Source organism: Mustela putorius, unplaced genomic scaffold (assembly GCF_011764305.1).
Source record: "Mustela putorius furo isolate JIRA1106 unplaced genomic scaffold, ASM1176430v1.1 tig00000224_pilon_pilon_pilon, whole genome shotgun sequence".
Classification (NCBI taxonomy): domain Eukaryota; kingdom Metazoa; phylum Chordata; class Mammalia; order Carnivora; family Mustelidae; genus Mustela; species Mustela putorius.
In genome coordinates this window covers 2599410-2625419 of record NW_025421321.1, presented here as the reverse complement: position 1 = coordinate 2625419, position 26010 = coordinate 2599410, and the positions used below count along the sequence as shown (strand labels likewise).

General features: G+C 37.3%; 1 protein-coding gene across 7 annotated transcripts in view; it reads left to right on the top strand.

Annotated features, from left to right (window-relative positions):
- Positions 1-10068, top strand: part of CCDC138 (coiled-coil domain containing 138) — a 154160-nt gene extending 144092 nt beyond the window's left edge. For all 7 annotated transcript variants that reach the window (XM_045077597.1, XM_045077599.1, XM_045077596.1 and 4 more), the window contains 2 exons: positions 7577-7715; positions 9538-10068. The gene's annotated coding sequence lies outside the window, so the exon portion shown is untranslated. The remainder of the gene's footprint in view (positions 1-7576; positions 7716-9537) is intronic.
- The last annotated feature ends 15942 nt before the right edge of the window (positions 10069-26010 follow it).

Below are 26010 nucleotides of genomic sequence, written 5' to 3'. Positions count from 1 at the left end.
AACTGAATTGAATGAGTTTTAGTAGTTTTTGGGGGTGTAGTCTTTTGGATTTTCCCCAAAACCCAAATAAACCCAAAATAAAACTTTCCCATATAAAGTATCATATCATCTGTGAAGAGAGAAAGTTTGACTTCTTCATTGCCAATTTGAATACCTTTTATTTCTCTTTGTTGTCTGATTGCTGTTGCTAGGACTTCTAATACTATGTTGAACAAGAGTGGTGAGAGTGGGCATCCTTGTTGTGTTCCTGATCCCAAAGGGAAGGCTGTCAGCTTTTCCCCATTGAGGATGATATTTGCTGTGATATTTCTCGTATTGGGGGTATTACATGTTTTTCTTACACTTGATGAAGTTGAGGAACGTTCCCTCTATTCCTATACTTTGAAGCGTTTTAATCAGGAACAGATGCCGTATCTTGTCAAATGCTTTTTCTGCATCATTTGAGAGAACCATGTGGTTCTCTCTTCATTTATTGATTTGTTCTATCACATTGTTTGATTTGCAAATGTTGAACCACCCCTGCATCCCATGGATAAATCCCACCTGGTCATGGTGGATAATCTTTTTAATGTACTGTTGGATCCTATTAGCTAGGATCTTGTTGAGAATTTTAGCATCCATTTTCGTCAGGGATCTTGGTCTGAAATTCACCTTTTTGATGGGGTCTTGCTAGGTTTGGGGATCAGGGCAATGCTGGTTTCATAGAAAGAGTCTGGAAGTTTTCTTTCTGTTTCTGTTTTTTGAAACAGCTTCAGGAGAATAGGTATTATTTCTTCTTTGAGTGTTTGGTAGAATTCTCCAGGTCCTGGGCTCTTGTTTTTTGGGAGGCTTTTGATCACTGCTTCAATCTCTTAACTAGATATTGGCCTATTTGGGTTGCCAGTTTCTTCTTGGTTCAGTTTTGAAAGTTTATAGGTTCCAGGAATGCATCCATTTCATCTAGGTTGCTTAACTTATTGGCATATAACTATTGATAATAATTTCTTATGATTGTTTCTGTTTCCTTGGTGTTAGTCATAATCTCTTTCTTTTCATTCATAATTTTATTAATTTGGGTCCTCTCTCTTTTCTTTTGGATTAGTTTGGCCAGTGGTTTATCGATTTTATTGATTCTTTCAAAAAACCAGCTTCTAGTTTTGTTGATGTGTTCTGCTGTATCTCTAGTTCCTATCTCATTGACCTCTGCTCTAATCTTGATTATTTCCCTTCTTGTGTATGGGGTTGGCTTATTTTGTTGTTGATTTTCTGGTTCTTCAAGGTGTAAAGAGAGCAAGTGTATTCTGGATGTTTCAGTTTATTTTTTTTGAGGGAGGCTTAGATGGCTACGTATTTCTCCCATAGGTCCACCTTTGCTGTATCCCATAGGTTTTGGACCAATGTGTCTTCATTCTCATTGGTTTCCATGAATTGTTTACGTTCTTATTTGATTTCCTGGTTGATCCAAACATTCTTAAGCAGGGTGGCCTTTAGCTTCCAAGTATTCGAATTCCTTCCAAACTTTTTCTTGTGGCTGAGGTCCAGTTTCAAAACATTGTGGTCTAAGAATATGTGGGGAATAATCTCAATCTTTTGGTTTCAGTTGAGCCCTGATTTGTGACCCAGTATGTGGTCTGTTCTGGAGTAAGTTCCATGTACACTCGAGAAGAACTAGTATTCTGTTGTTTTAGGGTGGAATGTTCTGTATATATCTCTGAGGTCCATCTGGTCCAATGTGTCATTCAATGCTTTTATTTCTCTATTGATTTTCTGCTTCGATGATCTCTCTGTTACTTAGAGATGTTAAGATCCCCTACTATTAATGTATTAGTATCAGTATGACTATCTTAACAGTTGGCTTATGTAGTTGGCTGCTTCTGTATTGGGGGCATAAATACTTACAATTATTAGATTTTCTTGGTGGATAGATCCTTTAAGAATGATGTCATGTCCTTCTTTATCTCTGACTGCAGTCTTTGGTTTAAAATCTAATTTATCTGATGTGAGAATCACTACCCCAGCTTTCTTTTGAGGCCCATTGGCATGGAAGATAGTTCTCCATCCCTTCACTTTCAGTCTGGGTGCATCTTTACATATGATGTCTCTTGTAGACATCATATGGACAGGTCCTATTATTTTATCTAGTCTGCAACCCTGTGCCATTTTATGAGAGCATGTAGGCCTTTCACGTTGGGAGTGATTATTGAAAGTAAGTTTTTATTGACATCATGTTGCCTGTAAAGCCCTTGTTTCTATACATTGTCTCTGTAAATTTCTGTTCTATGTCACTCTTGGGTTCTTTCTTCTTTTATAGAACCCCCCTTAATATTTCTTGTGGTGCCACCTTGGTGGTCACATACTCTTATAAACCTTGCCAGTCTTAGAAGTTCTTTATCTCTCCATTCATTTTGAGCGTCAGCCTTGCTGTATAAAGTATCCTTGGCTGCATGTTCTTCTCATTTAGTGCCCTGAATATGTCTTGCCAGCCCTTTCTGGCTTGCCAGATTTCTGTGGACAGGTCTGACGTTATTCTAATGGGCTTTCCTCTATACCTAAGGAATTTCTTTGAGTGCTTTTAACCAGACTCCAAGTTAATGCTGGTCCCCAATTACAGGGCACTCTCATATTGGGGTATTACTTTCCAGTGGGTTGCTTCTGGTGGCTCCCTTCCCCTTCTGTTTATCTTCTGATATCAGTCCGAACATTCCCACTGTGTTTTACCTTTTCACTGGCGTCTTCCACCACCTTAGAGATCCAGAAGTGTATAATCCTACATCTCATGTGTATTCAGAGTGTTCTGGTAGATATTTAGCTCACTTTAGGGTGACTGGTTGAAACAGGATCTCCTATCTCTCCGCCATCCTGCCTCTCCCTCTGTACACAGATTTTTGACTGTGTAGGGTTGGGAGGGGTCAGCACCATAAACCCTATGTTGTTCAAGGGTAAACTGCAATATGTATTATTTTATTAACTTGATATCAAGAATACAAATTATCCTTTTTCGGATCTTTTTTTGATAGTCTTCCATATCTTGGTTTCTTTCTGATTATTTCTTTATAGCATTTTCATTGGTATGATTTAGGATTATCTCAAATTTTTATGATAGTAATCAAATTTTCAGCTATATTATTTCAGTTTTGTGATTTATCAGGGTTTTTTGTTTGTTTGTTTGTTTGCTTAAGTAGGCTCCATACCCAGCGTGGAGCCCAAGGTGGGGCTTGAACTCACAACCCTGAGGTCAAGTTAGATACTTAATCAACTGAACTAGGCACCCCTAAATATACATTTTTTAATGGTGGTTTTTAAATTTTGTCTTTTAAAAATCTTTTTGTTGATCATCTTTTCTTATTGTCTAGCCATGTTTTTATTAGGTTAATATATAATTCAAAAGTCTTATGGAAATCTGTTCTGTTGAGTTGTGTTTTCTTTTACATTTTATTGTCTTGTACATTGCCATAATCCTTTCTTATTGATTGATTGATTGACTGATTGATTGATTTATGTAATATGTATGCCATGTTGCCATGCTGTTTCTCCTCTTGTTTTCAGTTGGACCTCCATGTCCACATTTTCTGTGTGCCCTCATAGAAGGCATGGGGCTCTCTCTTCATACTACCATAGCCAAGTCCAGTTTTCATTTTCTCCCTTCCAAGCTACAGTTTAAAAGCCATTTTCCTTAATATATATGTTTTTTCAGTGCCCCATGGGTGTATTAATAACATGCTGTTAGATTCTCAGGACTGTTCTTACTTCTGAGATTTGACTAAATATCTTGTTTGGTTCATTTCACGTTAGGAAAGTGGGCGGTATGAGTATCCTGTTCTCACAGAGAAATTCTTTTGGCTTTAGACTGGCTTCTACACTATACTGCAGTCTGTACTCAGGAACATTATTTTCAGATAGACCCTGGAAGCCAGCCCCTTTCTCTGTTTTTTCCAGTCAGAAGATTGAAAAGGTAACAACAGCTGTTTAGTTTGTTCTTCTTCAGGTTTGGGGGCTGTGTTAGTAAGAATTCCCAAGGTTTTGTTAACCCCAGTATATGATATGGAAGATATGTTTAAGGAGGGGTGGACCCTGGCCACATTTCTAACTCTTCCCACTCTATAACTTTGTTTATATCCTAGAACATTTTTTAAGGTTTGTGACTTCAACTTCTGCCCCTTTTTTGGTTGTTGTTGGTGAGGGTTTGGGGGGGGTTTTTTTGCTTTAAAGTTTTAATCCTTATGACTAAGTATTAGGGGAGAGAAATTTTATCAACCATTTTTATCTTCCCATTTTAATGTAGGAATCAGTGAATTAGTGAAGAATGTAGGAATCATGCTAAGTAATTTATCCTGTGTTACATGAATTTTAGAAGACAAGTCATCTGGCTTATTGGGCCTTCAATTCCCCCCCCACACTTTTGTACTAGCCACCTTTATTCAAATTAAAGTTCTTCTAAGCATAAAAGATGTATCTGAACATCGGAGTAATGAAAAAATGTTAAAACTGCAGTGTTTCAGTCTTAGAGTTAAACCTAACACAATGCATATAAGAATATCAGAATTTTCTTTCTTTTTATGCCTTTCTCATAGATTTAAAAGTATGGTTGGAAATCAAACTAGTGAATCTACTTTACTTCTAAAAGACCTTTATAAGCTTCACATTTTAAATGTGCTGATATATTAAAGTTTTTGGATGGTCTTGGCTCTTTTCCATTATATAGGTCATACAAGGGAGTTCACTTTTTTTTTTTTTTTTTTTTTTTTTAAGATTTTATTTGGGGCGTCTGGGTGGTTCAGCGGGTTAAAACCTCTGCCTTCGGCTCAGGTCATGATCCCAGGGTCCTGGGATTGAGCCCCGCATCGGGCTCTCAGCTCCGTAGGGTGCCTGCTTCCTCTTCTCTCTCTCTGCCCCTCTGCCTACTTGTGATCTCTGTCTGTCAAATAAATAAATAAAATCTTGAGATCATTGTTGAGGCCTTTCTGATAACATGAACAGTATTAACACATATTTTTTATGTTATATGTATTATTTTATGTTACATATATTATTTTTATGTCATGTATTATATGCTATATTCTTATAACAAAGCTAAAGAACATCAGATGAACATCATAAGGAAGAAAAAATTCATCTACAGTACTCTATTTATTGAGGAAAAAATTGTGTATACATGGGCCTATGTAGTTCAAACTCAAATTGTTCAAGGGTCAACTGTACAAAAAAAACATTGTAACTTTTTAATGTGGTTTTTAGGTTTTTAAATTGAGAACATATTGTAGATCAATATTATAGATTGTCGGTATATTAAGAACCCTCAGTGGACTTTCTGGTAGTGACTTACATGATTGTTCTTTATCCGCTGCTTTAAAATTAAAATCTGTTAGTCATGTAATATAGTTACCTTTCTTGTTCAGAGTTGACATAAATCATATGTGTCAGGATCTGAAAAAAGAAGACTGTCAGTTTTAATGAAGCAGCTTGAAATATCAGTTAGTCCATTTCTAATGATAGCTGGCTCCATTGGTTAAGCCTCTGATTCTTGATCTCGGGGTTGTTGGTCTCCATGCAAGGTGTGGAGCTTACTTTAAAAAAGTAGTAATAAATGTTCTTTGTAGATTATGTGTGCTATATTTGTAACCTACATTTTCATTCTCTAAGAAGATTCTGTAACTGAGATACATACATGTACATGCACGCACGTGCGCACACACACACACACACACACGACTTTTGGTGAACTAAGTGTAGTCCGTACTTGGGTTAGAGTGCTGTGGGGGTAGTATTACATTTTTTCCTCCTACTTTTTACTACTTGGTAAAATGCAGAGGACAGGTGACCATTGCTCTTGCATTCCACTGCTAGCATGCACCAACTTTCATTTTCTGTTACCACAACATTGCTCTGACTTTACTAGTGTGGATTTTGTTGGTTTCATTATTGAATAGTTTACTTTACTCAGTAAAGACAGCCTTTTAAGCTGTGCTTATAGATTCAAAAAGAATGATGAATACATAGCTATCATATTTTTATGTCCTTTGTCCTTTTTGTTATTGACTTATTTATCTGTGTGAAATAAAGTCCTGTATTCACTCCTCTGAATTTTACAGAGCCTTTTTACATAGGAATTTAACTACTGTAAAGGCCATAATTTATTATTTTTCTATGATTTTTGCTTCTTTTCAAGTTTCCTAATTACCATTATTAGTGATTTACACCTTACAAAGCATTTTTATGCATTATTGTATTCAACTCATAACCACTTTAACAGATCTTTTAGTTTTAACTATTGCAAACTTTACTGTGGCCCTTATTCTCAAACCTTTGCATAAATTAGATTCAGACACAGTTTTAGAGGCAAAATTGCTGAATCAAAGAATATACCTGCTTATAAGCCTTTTGATACAAATCTGTCAATTCTAATTATTTTATTCCTACTGAGGTTGAATATTTTTTCTGTATTTATTCCATTGTGATTTTTTGCTTGTGCCCTTTGTTCATTACTAAAAATATTCGGTCCATCTTTTTCTTAATAATTTATAAGAGCTTCTTTTAACATTATCAGTCTTCTAGTAAATATATTACAAGGGGATTTCCTCTTAGTGTCTCTGCTTCAAGTTTGACATTTCCCTTTTGTTTTGCTTTTGTCTTTTAGAGCTTTTGCCTTTTAAATTTTGTAACTTTTTTAAATAGGCAATAAAATTTTATACTTTGTAAAATTTTTCAACCTTTTATGAATCTTTTCACCCTTTGGCTTTTGTCCTTAAAGAGTTATTTCCAGAGTCCACAGTCTCTCATGGTTCCTCTCCCCCTCCAATTTCCCCCAATTCACTTTTCCTTTCCTTCTCTTAATGTTCTCCATGTTATTCCTTATGTCCCACAAGTAAGTGAAACCATATGATAATTGACTTTCTCTGCTTGACTTATTTCACCAGCATAATCTCCAGTCCCTTCCATGTTGATACAAAAGTTGGGTATTCATCCTTTCTGATGGCTGAGTAATATCCCATTTGCATATATGGACCACATCTTCTTAGAGGGGAGAGGGTGGGGGGATGGGTAACCCACTATTAAGGAGGGCATGTATTGCATGGAACGCTGGGTGTGGTACATAAACAATGAATCTTGGAACACCGAAAAAAATAAAATTTAAAAAAACTAAAAAATAAAATATTCTACAAAAATAAAAGTTATTCCCTAGTCATTGATTATGTAAATTGTCACTGACACTTAAATGAAATTCTTAAATGTAAGGTTTTTAAAAAGATTGCTATCCACAAATATTTCTTATTGTTAATTATTTAAACTCAGCCTACTGTTAGGAACTTTTTGAAGAAATGATCTTTCCCCATTCTTCCAAACATGGGATTTCTGCTAAATACTATCTAGTGGAAGTTGGATATTAGGGAAAATAGTCTTATCTTTGGTTTTTACATTGTTCAACAAGAGCCAAGGGAGATTTTCATTTTTCAAATGAAGGTATTTTTGCTCAAAGTTTAAGTGTAAAAAGAATGAAAATCCAAATTAGTATTTATGAATACCTTACATAGTTCTGGTTTGTTATCAGTTTCCTTTTAGCTACACCCTAACAGCGAAGCACTGGTGATTTGTTTTGCAGAATCCTTGCAGCCTTTCCTGGAAGCCTGTAGCAACACTTTATTTTTTCGTACTTGCTCTGTGCTACTTCGAACCCCAAAACTTGATCTTCAAATACTAGAAAAGCTCAGTATTATTCTGCAGAAACTTTCCAAAATAAAGTAAGAATATTTTTGTTTCCTAAGATTTTTTTTTTTGGAAGATCTCTTATTGCAATCATTTAGGCCTTTCTGAATCCTATACTGAATCAACTTTGTTTATTAAGTTACAGGTTCCAGTAAATATAGAATCTTGAGATTCATGATATATTAATGCATGTCTAAGATACATTTGGAATGACAAATGAGAATTAGAGCATTATCTAGGAATGTCTTGTTTCTGTAATTCATTTCTGCTAAATGAACCTTATATCTAAGGTTATACCACAGAGTATGCAAAAACAAAGAGCAGTTTTTAGCATCCATGTGGCAGTATCAGAGTGAATTACTGCACACTGATATTCTGTAATACCACAGGTGAAAATTAAAAGAGATATTAAAAGTCTTGTCTATCTACAGATCCTATTGATGTACTGAACTGAATTTAGGGAATGAAAATGAAGCAAGCAGGAGAGATTTAAAATGATAACTGGTAACTGGTTTTATTTTAGGAAATAACCATGGGCTTGTTATGCCACTAATTGGATTTTATTATAATTCTTTTTGCATTTTTTCTTCTTTTCCTCTGATGCAAACATTGATACTAAATTATAAATAAAGAACATAGATTTTAAGCTTTATTTTCTTAATCTTGGTAGAGTCTCATGTTTCTTTTGAGGCAAATTAAACACCTGTCTCATCTCATGTTTATAACAGTAAAATTTCGGTCTTGTTTAGCTCCTCTGCCCCTTCCCTTTCCCCTCACCTGTGATTTGCATGGTGTGAACTTTGGTGTTTTACCAGACCTCAGTATACTTGAATAGTAAATACAACACCTCTTAAAATTATTTGTAGATATGTGACAGTGGGTCCATATGTTCTCCTTGCTGCCTAGCATACAATATCACATCACAGTAAATTATTAATTGTCAAATTGTAATCTCATACTCAGCAAGTTTTGGACTGGCATCAGTTAAGCTTATCAGTTCATTGTCTTCCTTCATTTGCAGACTGACTGTATCATGGTTGTCTTGATTTGTATTTGGTGAATTCTCAGGAAGACCTGTTATAATTTACCTGTGGTGCCACGAAGCTGTAGTAACATTACTTAAGTTTAATTGGGTCTTAGCTCTTAATTTGTGGGATTTTTTTATGTAGTCTCAGAGTTGTTTTTTTAATGTACTCCCTTGAGCCAAATAATTTTACTATTGATGTGTGTTATAGCTTACGTTCATTTCAGAAGGAGAGCAAAGCTCCAGCAAGAGGGTGGGGAATAATGCGCAAGAAGGTCTTAAAATAAAGCTTTAATAGCACAGAGATGTGAATCGTTTTGCATTAAGTGGGTGGTTACATAAGTTATTTGATAATCTCTTTCAAGACGTAAATACATGGAGACAAGGAAATAAATATATTTCAGATATATTCTGATTGAAAATCAAATTACTGACTCATTATTGGAAGGAGGATAATTGAAAAGGTATGTTGGAGCTAAGCCAGAAAGTAACCCAGTACTCTGCTACTTACTTAAAATAAGATGATCAAGTATTTTTCTTTCTAACTGTGAGGGGAAAAAAATATTCTCAAGCATTTTAATGGTGACTAAGGTACAGTTTTCAGGATTATAAAGCATATTCTCTTCTTCTTTGAATACTTTGCGACTTTAAACTTATCTCCTAAAGTCTGTTTTGTTTGTCTTGGCGTATTAATCCTTTAGTTAACCTATGTTCTGCTCTATGTTGGAACCAGTTGCCATTTGCTCACGTTTACAAGTAAATGATCTCTCCTTGTCATTTCAGATAAACTCCCTGAGAGTGTGCGCTAAGTTAATGTACTTATTCTCTTACAGGAGTAACAAGAAGCTCTTTGAACTTTTTACTATTCATCTGATGCTTCAAGAATTACAAAGGACAACACATCCAGAGCATGCCTTTCTCTGTATTAACCTAAATTCAACTCTGTTCAATTTGGGTTTGACAAAATGCAACTCCCTGGCCTCCAATGCAAGCCATTAGACTGGCTTATTATTATTTTATGTATATGGTATGTTGTTTCTTATTTGTAAGATTGTGAAAATTACCAAAGTAACTAAAAGTCTACCAAGTAAAGTTATCAGTAGCGTCATTTATCATGAAAAGTAGATTTTTTTTTAACTTTTAAAATGAAATCTATAGAAGCTGTGGACTTTTTGGACTGATTCAGTTCAACTTAGTAAGTACTAAGTTGAACTGAATCAGTAGTAGTACTTAGTAAGTACTACTAATGTAGAAAATGGAATTTCCAGAATTAATGACAGTGGGGTTACTTTTTGTAAGAGTGTCTTAGGAAAATTTTTAAATTATGTGATTATTTGGAATAAAATTGGTGTTTGTGTGGGAAAGAGGATTAGATCATGTTGTCATTCTTTCTTAACGTGTTAGCAATTTCCCCTTTCAGAAGCAAAAATCCATAACTTCTAACTTGCCATCTTCATATTATAACTTTTGTATAGAAACTAGATTCACAAAAGTGATTTTTTTATTGTGCTGTTCAGAGTACTTTAAAAAAAGAATTTTTTCTATTTTTATTTTTTTCCAAAACAATTATCACCAAAGTATATGCGTACAACAGAAGTTAAAAAAAAAAAAACTGAAAAATAAACAAAAAAATCTTAGTCCCAACACCCAGTGATATGTCTTGCTATAGCCAGAGGAGTGAAATAGCCACAAGTCTGGGTGAGGCAGAGGTTTGGTGAGACTTTGGGCAAAATACTGCAGAACAAAAAGAAGGAGCATGGTCCTAAACACTTATAAAATTATGCTCTGTGACTATATAATCTCATTTCCAGAAACTGGGTGAAATTTTCAGGAAACTTTTGGTCTCTTCAAAAGACTATAAGAAAGTATGCTACTTGTGAAGCAGAAACAGAAAGCCATAAAGAGAGAACAGGCTAAGGTGAGCATGGTGACACTTAAAGGAACTGAAGTATGCAGAAGCAAAAATGCACAGCAGACACTTCAGAAGATAGAATCAGTGTCACACACACACAAAAAGCAACTCTCAGAATGCAGAGCATCTGAAGATGGTACCGACAAGAGAGTGGATAGTCGAAGGTAGAACAAAGGTTGGCACTTTACCATGGAGTGTTTGATGTTTCTTAAAGAGAACAGAACAGGTAGAGCAGAAGCATTTCAAAGATAGAATGAATAAAGATTTGGGGGGACCAAAGAAAGATCTTCATGTAGAGATTGAAAGAACTCATCATGTTCCAGAAAGATCATTGAGAAAAGCATTCTATAATTAGACACATCCTGTAATTTAGACACAAATTATAATTTAAAGTATTAAATTATGAGGATAAAGGCAAGAACAAACAAAAGCCAGTAACCTGTAAGAGAAGAAAAACCAAGCCAGCCTTGTGCCGTGCCAGGTGTTGATAGGAAACTACCCCATCGCATTTTAGAGAAGGAAGTTTTTAATCCAAGAATTTATACCTCATGATGATGCCTTCACAGGTGAAGACAGTGAAAGAAAGACATTTTCAGATATGCAAGTGTTCAGAAATTACACCTTTTCTTGAGAAAAGAAGGTACTTAGATGATTCCAACCCATTTAGACACGAAAGAAAGTTGGGATTATTAAATCCACCTCATACCAAAAGACTGTAGTGGAACTGAAACCATTTAAACATAAATAAATTTAAATAATTGTAAATCTCTTTATAAAATGGAGAGAAATGTTAAATTCTTCAAAAGGATAGATAGTGGGAACAGCAATCATTTAGCGGTATTTGGGTAAACTGTATTAACTGATGTTAAAAACTAAGAATTAACGTGGTCCTGAGATTGAGGTACAGATGGAGGAGCTCATGGGTAAAATTTTGTATATTTTCATCAGAAATGTTGAATGTTTTGAATGTTTTGTCCAAATGTTCCATTTCAGAAGTAACTTTGATAGAGAAATGAAGGATAAAGGAATGCTTTTGGAAAATGTTGAGGTAACTACTATTAAAATTAAAGGTAGGATAAATATTCTCAGAACATGAAGAAGAAAAATAAAATAGTCATAGCAAAAAATAGAAGTCGAGAAACATGTAAAGAACAAAAATATTTATTAGGATAAATAAAAATGTGTTTTTAAATTATAAATTCTGTATTATCCTCTGCTGAAAAATTGGAAAATCTAGATGAAATATTTTCTAGAAAACAACTTATCAAGAAATCTATAGTAGAAAATCATTGAAGTCTTTGATGAATTATGGATCTGTTCTTTTTAAAAGTAACATCAAGTCCAGGTGTTTGTTTTTGTTTTTTTTTTTTAAGATTTTATTTATTTATTTGACAGAGATCACAAGTAGGCAGAGAGGCAGGCAGAGAGAGAGAGAGAGGAGGAAGCAGACTCCCTGCTGAGCAGAGAGCCCGATGCGGGACTCGATCCCAGGACCCTGAGATCATGACCTGAGCCGAAGGCAGCGGCTTAACCCACTGAAACACCCAGGCACCCAAGTCCAGGTTTTTTATAGGCAAATTGTTTTATCATTTCAAGGAGGAAATATTTAAATCGTCCAAGAGTAAATTGTCCCAGAGTGCAGAAGCATCCTAATTCATTTTATACAGTTAGTGTGAACCCAGGACCAAAAATTGACAAAGGAATAGAAAAGAATTAAATCGATTGAAATGTCTAAAGAATTATGAGCAAATCAATACCAACCATTTATCACTAGAACATTCCATGACCATGTAGGCTAGTGTGCATTCTAGAAATACAAGTTTTGCTTTTTGTAGGAAAAATATGTGTTATTACTAAATTCTACCTCTGAAACTAATAATACAGTATATGTTAATTAAATTAAATAATTTTTTTTAAAAGAAAAGGATATTTTACCATATTTTTAGAGTAAAGGAAGAAAACCATTAATCATTGTCTTAATAAATGCCTAAAATTGTATAATTCAATTTATATCCCTGATAAAAATTATTACAGTGTACTTAAAGAATATGAAATCAGTAACAAATTTACTATTAAGCACTATATACATGCTTAAGTTATGAGGAATAAAGGAGTCCACTGAGGAAGTGTAACTTTGGGAAAGGAGGAAAAAAACATCATGTGCAGATGATGTGATTACCTAGGAACTGTAAGATTTTTACATAACTTCAGCAAGATAGCCATTTATAAAATAAACGTATAAAAAGCAAAAACTTTTACATATTCTGGCAATAACTAATCAGAAATTTTTTTTATTTAAATTACATATTTAGTAGTATATATAACAAACTTAAACTTTTATAAAATAAGAAATATAACAAATGTTCAGGACCTAAGCAAGGGACTGTCAAACTTTGCTGAGGAATATTAAAGAAGACTTAATGGAGACATACGTTATGTTCCTGGCTAAAGAAGCTTGATTTTGTTGGGACGTCAGATCTCCCCAAATTACTTCATTGTTAAAAAAGAAAATTAATTTCAGTCAGAATTCCAAAAGAATTCTCTTTAGAAATTGAAAAAAATCTTTCTAAAGCTAATTTGGATAATTGACCAGCAAGATTAGAGAGAGAACCTTTTTGAAAATAACCATAGCTGGTATTTGTTAAGTGTTGTAAATATTGGACTCTGAGCTGAGTTTTTACATGTGTGATTTAATCCTTCTAAGAACTTTTTTTTAAATGCTTCTAAGAATTTTGAGAGGGGTTAAAATCATTGCCATTTAACAGATTTGAAAAGAAACGGGCTCAGGGAAACCTGAATAGCTGAACTAAGCCACTGTCACTACTGTTGACTGGAGCTTAATCTGCTACATGAAGGGAGATAAGAGTGAATTTTGCAATACTAGAATTTTACCCATATTATATTTGTGGCTCAAGTCCATGCATATTCCTTCTCACCCAACACCCAAATCTATTGGAATGAGAGAAGTAATACTTCTAAAGTAAAGTTAAATAGAAAGTTTTTGTTTTCAATGATGTGTTGTAATACTTATCCACCAGGTGCAGTACAGCTAAGAGTGTGCGCACACACACACACACCTCTGAGCAGTAGGCAAAATAAAAAAATCCTTTGGAGGCCAGAAATTATGATGAACATAAAATCAAAAGGGAAATTGAGGACTGGAGAGTAATTGAGGATCTCAGGTACCTGCTGATACCTAGTAGCCAGGGTAGCCATAGGGGGCAGAAGGAAAAGACTTGGAACAATCAAGATGGTAGACTGAACCATCTTTATGATACCTGCATAACGTTAGGACTCCTGCAAGGTGTTTGTGTGATAGAATGAGAGAAAACCCTGCTCTGCAGAGGGAGGTAGTGGGAATGCCTGTCCCAGCTTTGATTCTGGGGAGCAAATCTCTCCTCGAGTGCCTAACTACTGGTCCACATTTATATGGACATGGGGCTTGAATTCAGACCATGTTGGGAGTCAAAACAGTTAAGCAGAGAATCTGGTTGAAATGAGACCCAGACTAGTTATTCTCAGGTGCCTGATAGAAGCATCCCAGACCTTAGAAATTTCCTCAGATAAGGTGCCAAGGAACACGAATTCACAGTGAACACACACACACACACACACACACACACACACAAAGTGAGAGTGAAAATTGTAAAACAATAAAAGAGACTCCCAGTTGAAATACCATAATACAATATAAATTATCTTCAGTGGCTTTAAAGAAATAAGCGGTAATTAGAAATATAATGAAGCAGAAGACTAATAATTGACTAGAAAGTTTTGAAAAGTAACTTCTAGAAGTGAAAATATCAATATTAGAAACTCAAGATACAGTTTAAAAGAAAATTGGTTGTAGAAATTACATAGAATGCCGATAGAGAAACAAGAAAAATCTGAAAGATTATGTTACATGAAGGATAAAACATAAGGAGATCTAATATACATGTTAAATGGGTTCCAGGAGGGAACTGGGCAGGGATAACATGAAAAAAATAATGACTGAAAATAAATTATTGAGAACTGATGAAAAATATGAACCCCAGTTCAAGAATCCAAATAAATTAAAAGGAAGATTAAAAAAATACCAGTATTGGGGTGCCTGGGTGGCTCAGTCAGTTAATCATCTGTCTTCAGCTCAGGTCATGATCCCGGGGTCCTGGATTGAGCCCTGAATCGGGCTCCCTGCTCAGCAGGGTAACTGCTTCTCCTCCCTCTGCTGCCACTCCCACTGCTTATAACCATTCTATATCAAATGAATAAATAAAATCTTAAAAAAATACACCCATATATAAAAATATCATGTTGATAGAAAATGAAAGAACACCAAAGACAGAGTAGAAATTTAAAAGCAACCAGAGATAAGACAGATTAATTTCAAAGGGGCAATATAGATTGAAAATGACTTTCACAACTGGTCCATTAAATGGTGGAATATTTTTAATGTACTGAAAAACAAGAGCTATCAAATTGGAGTTTTCCTACTCATCAAAATAACTTTGAAGACCAGTGTGGCAAGATAAAGATATTTCAGAGAAAGCAAATTAAATATTTACTACCAGCAAACTACATTTAAGGGAATTTCCAAAGGATGTACTTTAAGAAGAAGCAAAATGGTCTCAGGAAATTGAAGAGGTGAGATGACATAGCAAAGAGAATGGTAAATATGTGAATAAAACAAATCTATGAAAGAGCCATATTTTTAAAAATTATTTTTATTAACATATGATGTATTATTTGCCACAGGGGGCAGATCTGTGAATCATCAGGCTTATACATTTCACAGCACTCACCATAGCCCATACCCTGCCCAATGTCCATAACCCAACCACCCTATCCCAACCCCCCCACAACCCCCCAGCAACCTCAGTTTGTTTTGTGAGATTAAGAGTCTCATGGTTTGTCTCCCTCCTGATCCCATCTTGTTTCATTTTCCCCTTCCCTACCCCCCATAACCCCCAGCCCTGCCTCTCAAATTCCTCATATCTGAGAGATCATATTATAATTGTCTTTCTCTGATTGACTTATGAAATAGCCATATTTAATTTAGTTATAAAAGAACTAAAATTCAGGACAAGAACTCATGAATGGGGTAGCTAGAATTAGAGTTAAAATGTTTTAAGTTACTATGTTGCCTAGCAGGATAATTCAGACTTTTAAATTAAACATGATGTTAAAATTTTTAGAAAATCTGCAAGAAGATTAAATACAGAGTAATATCTAAACTTATAAAAGAGGTAGGGGACCGTACCAATGAAGGTAAGAAAAATATAAGTGTGGAAAAAAGGGAAATATAACCAAATAAGATAGTAGAAATTAACCCATTGTATCAGTAGTCACGATCAAGATAAAGGGATTAAACTCACCAGTCGAGGCAATGATTATTGGAGTGGATTAAAATAAATCCAGCTATAAATTATTTTAAGAGCCATTCTAACTGTAAGGACACAGTAAAAACGGGGAGAGAAAGATGTGTGGACAAGACCTATTAAAAAAAAAAACGTAGTACGACTCTAAAATACAAACGGCAAATTTTTAAAATCAGAAATAGGTCATGATCTAGTGATAAAAATTTTAGTTCATCAGAATATCACAATTGTATACATATATGCTTAAGACCTAAACATAGGGGGCACCTGGGTGGCTCAGTGTTAAAGCCTCTGCCTTTGGCTCAAGTCATGATCCCAGGGTCCTGGGATTAAGTCCCCACATCCGGGCTCTCTGCTCTGCAGGGAGCCTGCTTCCCGCCCCCCCCCCCGCCTGCCTCTCTGCCTATTTGTGATATCTCTCTGTTAAATAAATAAATAAAATCTTTAAAAAAAAAAAAGATCTAAACATAGTAAGTAAAAATTTTTTAAAGACTTGGTGTAAGACAAGTCCATTATCATAAGTGGAGATTTTCATATGTCTCTTTCAGGTAATCAATCATGTCATGAAAAGTACTAAGCATCTGAAAAATTTGAACAAGGCAATAAGCTTTATATAGCATGTTGACTGAACAATACACATTCTTTACATGCACACAAAACATTTCCAACAGTTAACCATGAATACATGGGCATGAATCAAGTCAAGTTTCAATGAGATTAGTATCAAGAAGAGCACATTTTCTGACCACAGTACAATCACAAGAGGTCAATAACAAAAAGATAGTAGGGGCACCTGGGTGGCTCAGTGTGTTAAAGCCTCTGCCTTTGGCTCGGGTCATGATCCCAGGGTCCCGGGATCGAGCCTCACTTGGGGCTCTCTGCTCAGCTGGGAGCCTGCTTCCCTCTTTCTCTCTGCCTGCCTCTCTGCCTACTTGTGATGTCTGTCAAATTAAAAAAAAAAAAAGATAGTATAAAAACTAGTACGTTTACAGCATTCTTTTAAATAACAGAAGGATCAAAGACAAAACCATACCAGAAATTAGAAAATATGTTTAACAATTAATATATATGCTACTTAACCAAACCTTATGCAGCTAACTGAAGTAATTTTTACACAGAAATGTGGGATTGAATTATCAGAAAGGGAAAAAACCTGAAAATATGTGAACCAAACATCTAGAGATAATGGAACAAGAACAAAAAGTGAATATAAATAAAGTGAAAAGAAAGAATATTAAAAAGATAAAAAAGCAATGTAACAAAGCAAGGATACAGGATCAACACAAAGCTGGTGTTTTGAAAGGCTAAAATAAATCTCTGACAAGATCGATAGTCAACAAGAAAGAGACAACACAAAGTCTCATATTAGTAGTGAAAAGTAGTAGAAGTTACTGGCCAGCTTGAATATTGTTTCTTTAGGAAGTGGAAAAAAGTAGTACATGCATTTAAACCTAGAAATTTACTCATAGTGTATCCAGGGACCCTTTATTTTGTTTGAAATGTGGTAATTACTTAGATTTGTATCTTTCTTTACCTCGTTTTCTCAGAATACTTAATCATGTTGGACTATTTATTCTGTTCCAGTTTTTCTAGTTTGTTTTTGTTTTGAAATATTTATGTTTTAGGTCTTAGCTCTATTATTTCATAACTTTTTTTTCCCTCTCATCTTTTCCTCTATCCTTTTCTTCTCTGTACTTGGAGAGCTTTTTTTCTTCAGGGCTCATTCAGTGTTCCAGTGCATCAGTTCTTTTTTAAAAAGATTTTATTTATTTATTTGCGAGAGAGAGGGCAAGCGTGAGTGAGGGGAGGGGCAGAGGAGGGAAAGGGAGAGAAAGAATCTCAAGAGGACTGAGCACAGAGCCCAACGTGAAGATTGATCTCCTGACCCTGAGATCACAACCTGAACCAAAATCAAGAGTTGGCCACTTAACCAACTGAGCCACCCAGGTACCACCCAAGCAATCACGTTTCTGAGTCACAATTTGTGCGGTCGGGGAGAGGTTTGAAATTGGGGGCCTTCTGGGGCCTGGCGGTGTTAAATCTCATGACAGGGAGGCAGTTATGCAGACCCTCACTTGATAATGTATGAACTTGTGCATTTACATGGTGGGCACTTTTGTGCATGTGTGTTATATTCACACAAAAGTTTTGGTTTAAATAAAATGAGAGAAATGATTATTTCACAGGATTGTTGTGAAAATTAAAGGCAAGGAAAGCCCTGGGTGGATAGGAAGCCATGCCATGCAGGTGGCACGATGCCTGAGAGTGAGCCCCTCACTGTCACTGCTGTACCTGGTGCAGAGACATCAGAGGACCACAGGATAGCAGTGGAATGTGTGCAAAATGCAGAGTTGGCATCCTGCTGATGAATGTACACTGGTCTCAGAGCCTTTCCTGTGCCAGTGAAGGGTTTTCAAGGTTGAGAATTCTTCAGAAGCAAAAACTCTTTTTTTAAATTTTATTTTATTTATTTATTTGACAGATCACAAGTAGGCAGAGAGGCAGGCAGAGAGAGAGGAGGAAGCAGGCTCCCTGCAGAGCAGAGACCGTGATGCGGTGCTCGATCCCAGGACCCTAAGACCATGTCCTGAGCCGAAGGCAGAGGCTTTAACCCACTGAGCCACCCAGGCACCCCAGAAGCAGAAACTCTTGAAAAGATGTTACTGGTCAAACCCATGGGCTTTATTTCTCTCTTGTCTTTACCTATTCAAACCTTCCACCCATTGTGGACCCAACTGCTGTCAGCACAGATGAAGCCCCCAAATCCTTCCACTAACCCCCTCTGTCCACTTCCATCCCCCATCTCATGCCGTCTTCCTCACCCCTCTGATGCCACACGCCTTTCACATTCCTCTCTTCTTGGGCCCGCTCTCCTTCTCTTTCCGCCTCTTTCTAACTCTTTATTCCCTCAGTTCTTGAGTGCCTAAGCTGACCTGGCCAGGCACTGAAAGGTGAGCCTCTAAAGGAACGTTAGTCCCCTGCAGTTGAAGAGTCATGCACAGACCTGGAGAGCTGAAAGATGTGAGGTTGGGGTTCCAGGGTGGTGCAGTTGGAGGTTGGCTAAGAAAAAGCCTTTTTCTTGTTTAATGATTCCCATAAAGCTAGAACTCATTACCAAATTCAGTAGTACACAGTTCCATTCCTATTTTAACCTGTATTTTTTTTTTAAGATTTTTTTGTTTATTTTCATAGAGGGCAGGGAGGGGGCAGATACAGAGAATCTCATGACCCTGAGATCAGGACCTCAGCCAAAACCAAGAGTTGGATCCTCAATCAACTGAGCCACCCAGGTGCCCCTAACCTGTATTTCGTTTCAGTGTGGATTCAACCCATCCCTTTCATTTCATGAATCTGAAGGCTTTAGACGTATCTAGAGGAAGTTAGGATATAGCTTTAAGTCCACAAAATTTGTCCAAGTAATTTCTTTCACTAAGTCTACATGTATTTTTTCAAAGCTCTAGAAGTATCTCATAGCAAATCTGTAGCCCCCAGCTGAGAGGAGACTAAACTGGAAGAACTCCAGGGACTTCATAGGTCTGCGAGACGCGGTGCAGATGAGATCAGCCACCAGAACAGCCACTGTTTACTGAGCCCTTACCTGGCACTGGGCCAAGTGCTTTTCAGCTATGACCTCTTCCAGTCTGAGCTCAGTACTTACACCATCCCTTCCACCTACATGAAGAGACCAAGATTTAGAGAGGTTAAATCTAACCTCTCCCCAAGGTCCCACAGCCAGTAAGTGGCAGGGGCTGGGATGGGCCCTGTGTGTGTCAGATTCCAGAGCCTGGTCGTGCTGGAATCTTCCATTAGCCCCTGCTAATCCACTCACCTGGGCTGGGGAGACTGAGGGGTGTGGGCTTCCTGCTGAGTCAGGCCAGCAGGGAGCATCACTGGGAGGTGGGAGGGCATTCATTGGTTCCTTCCTGCTGAGTCCCTGAGGCCAGGGGAATCCCTTTACCCCAGGTCACAGCCCTGTCAGGCTGCCCCTCTGCATGGTGCCCTCTGGCTCCCAGGTCTGAAACTGCTGCCTCCCCTGCTCCTTGTGGTTTCCTTAGACTCCATTCCTCTCTTTGTAAGGGAGTCATCAATCACCTGCCTTGAGTGGGCCATCTGTTTCCTGCTAGGAGCCTGACCAGTTCACCAGCTTCACTCTGGAATTATGTGAAGTTGCAAGGCACTTAAGCTCCCTGGGCCTGACTTTCTTTACCTGTCAAACAGGGATGATGATGCCTGGCCTCGCTTGCTGTGAATATTGAAGAGGATAACAGGTGGAAAGGCACTTTGGAAAACAGAAATGATGTGTGCTAGCAATGAAATTCTGTGCGGCACTTAACCTGACTTGAATTAGAACATCCTTTGTGAGAAAAAATGAGCCTCTGAGAATTTGAGTACATTTCTATTCTAAAGAGCAAAATAGAGGAAAGAATATTGTGGAAGAGAACAAGAGTAAAGGAGATCTTCGCTTTGTTTTTTGTTTTGTTTTGGTGGCAGTGCTGTTGTATTTAAAAAGACTCTTTCCTTAGGACCCTGTGGACAAGCTACACATAATAAAAACGTCAGATAGTTGGGACTGGTTCTATTTAAGGTGATGATCTTGGCTGAGAAGCAAAGTAAACGCACAGCAGCTGTCCTAGCAGGTCCCTTCTCAGAGAGCACGTGCCAGAGGGCATATCACGGCCCTGCCTGGCTAGAACTCGCCACAGCTGCCGTGGAGGTCTTCAAGCTGGAAAGGGCCACTTGGTCTTTTTCTTTCTCTTTCAAAAGCCAGGCAGCCGTGAGCCCAGGCATGCCACCCCTGGGTGCAGGCACAGGAATGGAAGATGTGTCTGCCAAGCCAAACTCCCTCATTTGAAAAACCTTTGCTCCGTGGCCAGGTGTTTCAGCACCTCCCCACTCCCTGTCAGCAGAGGCTTCTGGAATTTCCCTGTCTGTAGAATGAGAACAGCTATACCAACATTCCTTCCCAAGCAGCTAATCAGAATACTGCCAACAAAAACCTTTGCAGAGGGCGGATGCCGGAGAGACGCGGAATTACGATTTTGCGGGTGTAGTTTACTCCTCAGTGCGTCCTTCCTGGGGAATCTGATGGGAGCTCAGGCCTCCGGGCTTTCTCCCTGTTCACTCCGTTGGTGCTTGACTCCTGAAGATGAAGTTGGGCTCCAACATTTTATTGCTTAGGAACCGAATGCATTTTTAAAAATTATTGTTAAAAAATGGCTGTCAATGTGTTATAGATGTTTTAAACAAATAGGCTTTACATCTCATAAGCATTGTATAAAAGTTAAAGAACCAAACTTGATAGGTCCTCAAGCAGTTTTTCTTTATTTAGGTGTGTTTTATTTACTAACTGAATAATGAATTGTGACTTGTACACACTGGAAATTTTGAACAGTTGTCTAGCTGCATTTTGCATGGAAGACTGTCCTGTCTTCCTGGGGAAAATGCTCTGAATGAGGATGATGACTTTGTGTCTAATGTAAGCTATTCCTCATGAAGTTTTGTAAATTGAAGGGCTAAATGGAGATAGATTTCTGATGAATAACCAGCTCGGGGTACAGGAATGCAGTGAACACAGCAGACACTACCATTAGCCCATACCCACTCTTCCCTTCTGCTTCCCAAGAAAATTCCGAGTTAATTGAGGGTAATGGTTTACTGAAAAGACTCAACTTCCCAGATTGCCTTGCTGTTAGGGTGGCTGTCGACTCACCCTGGGGATGAAATGAAGTCGCTAGCGGCTTCCAGGACAGCTACTGGGACTATCACCCGCCCCTCACCCACCAACGTCCTGCCTGGGTCATTGTCTCTAAACTTGATGCAGGACATAAACACAGGGGGAGCCCACGTTGCTGCTGGCGACACTGGGCTGCTCCCTCTGGACTTCTGTCACAGGTGAGCATAAACCCAGGGTTCTGCCACCGTACTTGCCTCACTGCAGCAGGCAGCTGGGAACAATCCTAGCACGCACCCAGGGTGCTAGGCCCTTTGAACACGAACCTCAGACTGCTCTACCTCTAGTCTCTTGGGAGATGAACTCCTCCTCGGAGTTCATGTTTAGTTTGATGAAATGAGAAATGTGCACAAGAAGTCCAGCTACCTTCCGCTCTCAGGTCTCTAGACCCATTTGGACAGATAACCAAGACTTCTATTAATACATTTTGCTTATTTAGACTTCAGAATACAAGAGGTCGTTTTTATCTCTAGTTTTAGAGATAAAGTATTTAACTTTTTTCTTGTGTGACATCTTTCCAAGAAGTTGTTACCCTTTTGCTTTGGTGGTCACCATATTTGATTTTTAACTTAATTTTATCCATGTCATTTTGTTGAGATTATTTTTATTGAGATATGTTTGGCATAGTACACTAGTTTCAGGTATATGAAGTAATGATTTAATATGTGTATCTATTATGAAATGATCACCACGATATACCTAGTTAATGTCTATTATCACACATAATTACCTTTTTTTCTGGTGGTAAGAACTTTTGAGATTTACTCTCTTAGCAACTTTCAAATATGCAATACCATCTTATTAACTACAGTCACCATGCTGTGCATTACATTCCCAGAACTATTTATTTTATAACTGGAAGTTTGCACCTTTGGATCCCCTCACCCATTTCACCCATCCCCGCATCCCATCTCTGACAACCACCAATCTGTCCTCTGTATCTACGAGTTCTTTTTTTTAAAGATTCCTCAAAATGTAAGATTGTACAGTATTTGTCTTATTTGTCTTTCTCTGTCTGACTTAGTCACTTAGTATAACACCCTCAAAGTCCATCCATGTTGTTGCAAATGGCAAGATCTCCTTCTTTTTATAACTGAGTAATATTTAAAATTATGTACATATATATATGTATACATATATATACCATATGTATGTATATACACCATAATCTCTTTATCTATTCATCCATCAATGGACACTTAGATTGTTTCCATGCCTTCTGTAAATAATGTTTCTCTGAACATGGGGGTGGAGTATTTTTGAGTTAGTATTTTCATGTCCTTTGAATAGATACCCAGAAGTAGAATTGTTGTATCATATATGGTAATTCTATTGTAACTTTTTGAGGAACCTCCATACTATTTTTTTTAATAGTGGCTGCACGATTTACATTCCCATTAACAGTCCACAAGGGTTCCCTTTTCTCCACATCCTTGTCAACATTTGTTACTTCTTGTCTTTTTGTTAATAGACATTCTAACAGGTGTGAGGTGGTATCTCATGGTGGCTTTGATTTGAATCTCCATGATGGCTTTGATTTGAATCTCCATGATGAAAGGTTGAGCACCTTTTCACATGAAAAGCCAATAAGATAGTTTGTTGGCTATCTGTGTGTCTTCTCTAGAAAAATATTTGTTCAGATCCTCTACTTTTTATTTTAATTTTAATTTTTTACTGAAAATGTTGATTTTGGGGGGTTTTAGACTTTTTTTCTGAAAGTAATCTCTATGCTGAATGTGGGGCTGGAACTCAAGACCCCAAGATCAAGAGTCACATACTCTACAGACTAAGCCAGCTAGGTACCTTCCTCTGCCTATTTTTTTTTTAAACTAGATTGGTTTTTGTTTTGTTTTGCTTTGTTTTTTGGTATCTGGTTTGTGAAATTATCTCTTTAATGTATATAGGCTTTGTAAAAAGTATATCTCACTTGACTTTCCAACTTGGAATTTTGGAATTAATGGTTCTAATACTTTCTAAGTACAACTTTAACCCTATCAGTCTGGTAATTTATATCTATAATCATTTTCCTTACAACAATGTCTCATCTGTCCACTTTATCCTTGAAATATACTAATGAAATGTATTAGAGTGAGTCCTCTAGACTGGAGATTTAGCCTAAATAACCAACTTCAAAGAAGAAAGATATGTTAAAAGTGTCTCTGGCAACATAATTTGTGATAGAAAAATATCCCTAGAAATATGGTGTATATCTAAGTATAATAGAGCATAAAGTTTAATGGTTTACTTGAGGAAGTATTATGCAAACATTCACATAATAAATTCAACAACTGCTTATATGCATGGGAAAAGTTAAATGAAGTAGCATTAAGTGAAAAAACAAAAAACCAAAAAAATCAAAAAACCAAAACCCCAACCTATAGTATTGTATATTTCCTGTGGATCCAGCTCCATACAAATTTGCTACATTAAGAGAGGAGGCATGGGTCTCCATTTCTTGGTAAGCGCCTGCCAACAGCAGGGGCACAGACACTCAGCCATGTTTCAGGGAGCCTGGCACTTAGAAGACCCACCATGGTGGGGAAAGTTCAGAGCTGAATCACACATTCTAATTACATACATGGGAGCTTGGATTTATAAAGGAAGAGTTAGTGAGAATTAAGTAAGCTTAGTTTGGCTCAGTTACACATCTGCATGTCTCTAAAACTGTGTACTCTGAAAGAAAGGGTCAGAGCTTTGGAATAATGCAGAAAAACAAAGATATTGAGTTAGGATCATGAGCTCCCTAGAATTTGTGAATTCTTACTGAAGAGGGAGCTCTGCAGCAGTGGTGTTTGAAACAGGACAGACTATGTCAAAACATGTGCAGGAAGCAGCAGGTCAGCTTCTGGTCCTCGGAGCCTCAGGTGGTGGTGCCAAGAGTAATTTCTATGATGGAGAGGGTGACAGAACAGCAAGGCAATGGTTCAGCATGCAGCCCCACGAAGGCTGGCGTTTCCAGTCTTTCCCACTTCATTAAAGACAAGGAGCAGCAGCCACTGGCCAATGCCCTAAGTAAAACCCAAATAACCCTTAGATGACTGTATTTTAAGATGCGAGTGTGAAGAAGGCAAGCCAGCTTTACCTGTCCCCACAGGGTGTGCTCTCCCCTATGGGCACTGTCAAGTTTGAATGTGGATCATCCATGACTTCATGTCACATGTAAAGGGCAGGGCTTACTCCTAGCCTGTGTGAGTAAATGTAAGTGGTTGTGTAATTATTCTTCTTCCTGCTTTATTTGACACTAATAAGGACCACACGAGCTGTTAATAATATTACATAAATTCTTAACATGTGGTCCATTCTCCTGGAGATCAGTTCTACATAACTGGATCTGAAGCCACACAGACCTTGTGAGGAAGGGTTACATTTTATTTTTTTTTTTTTTTTTTTTCAAAGATTTTATTTATTTATTTGACAGAGAGAAATCACAAGTAGGCAGAGAGGCAGGCAGAGAGAGAGAGAGAGGAGGAAGCAGGCTCCCTGCTGAGCAGAGAGCCCGATGCGGGACTCGATCCCAGGACCCTGAGATCATGACCTGAGCCGAAGGCAGCGGCTTAACCACTGAGCCACCCAGGCGCCCCTGGAAGGGTTACATTTTAAACACCCCTACTAACATCAAGAGGGAGTTTGGGTAATTTTCTTAAACCAGTCCTGAACTGTTCCCTGAATTAAAGGCCTACAGGCACCTGTCATTTGAACTCTGGATGTAATGCAATCTTAGTGGTTTTTGATGTAGTGCGGTTTTTAAGTACTCTCTTTCATCTGTATTATACACTAAACTTTGAATTGCCGATGAATTGTAAGATATTTGCTTTGTTCTGAGATATCACCATCACTTGGCATTAGCTATCTAGGCTGCCCAGGCAGATTGCTTTCACAACCAATGCAGCTCTTCGTTTCACTGATCTTTTTTGGTCTTTTAATTTTTATTTCATTTATTTCTCCTCTGGTCTTGATATGTCTTTCCTTCCACCAACTGTGGACTTGACTCTTCTTTTTCTAGTTTCTTGAGCTATAAAATTAAGTTGTTTATTCGAGACTTGTTTCTTGACGTGGGCATTGACTGCTATGAATTTCCCTTTTAGATCTGATTTTCCTGCATCCCATTAATTTGGGTATGTTCTATTTCTGTTTTCATTTGCCTCAAAGTGTGTTTTGATTTCCCTTTGGATTTATTCTTTGATTCACTGGTTATTCAGTAGCTTGTTGTTTAATCTCTACTTATTTGTGAATTTTCCAGTTTTCTTTGTGTACTTATTTTCTAGTTTTATACCATTGTGGTCAGAGAAGATACTTGATATGA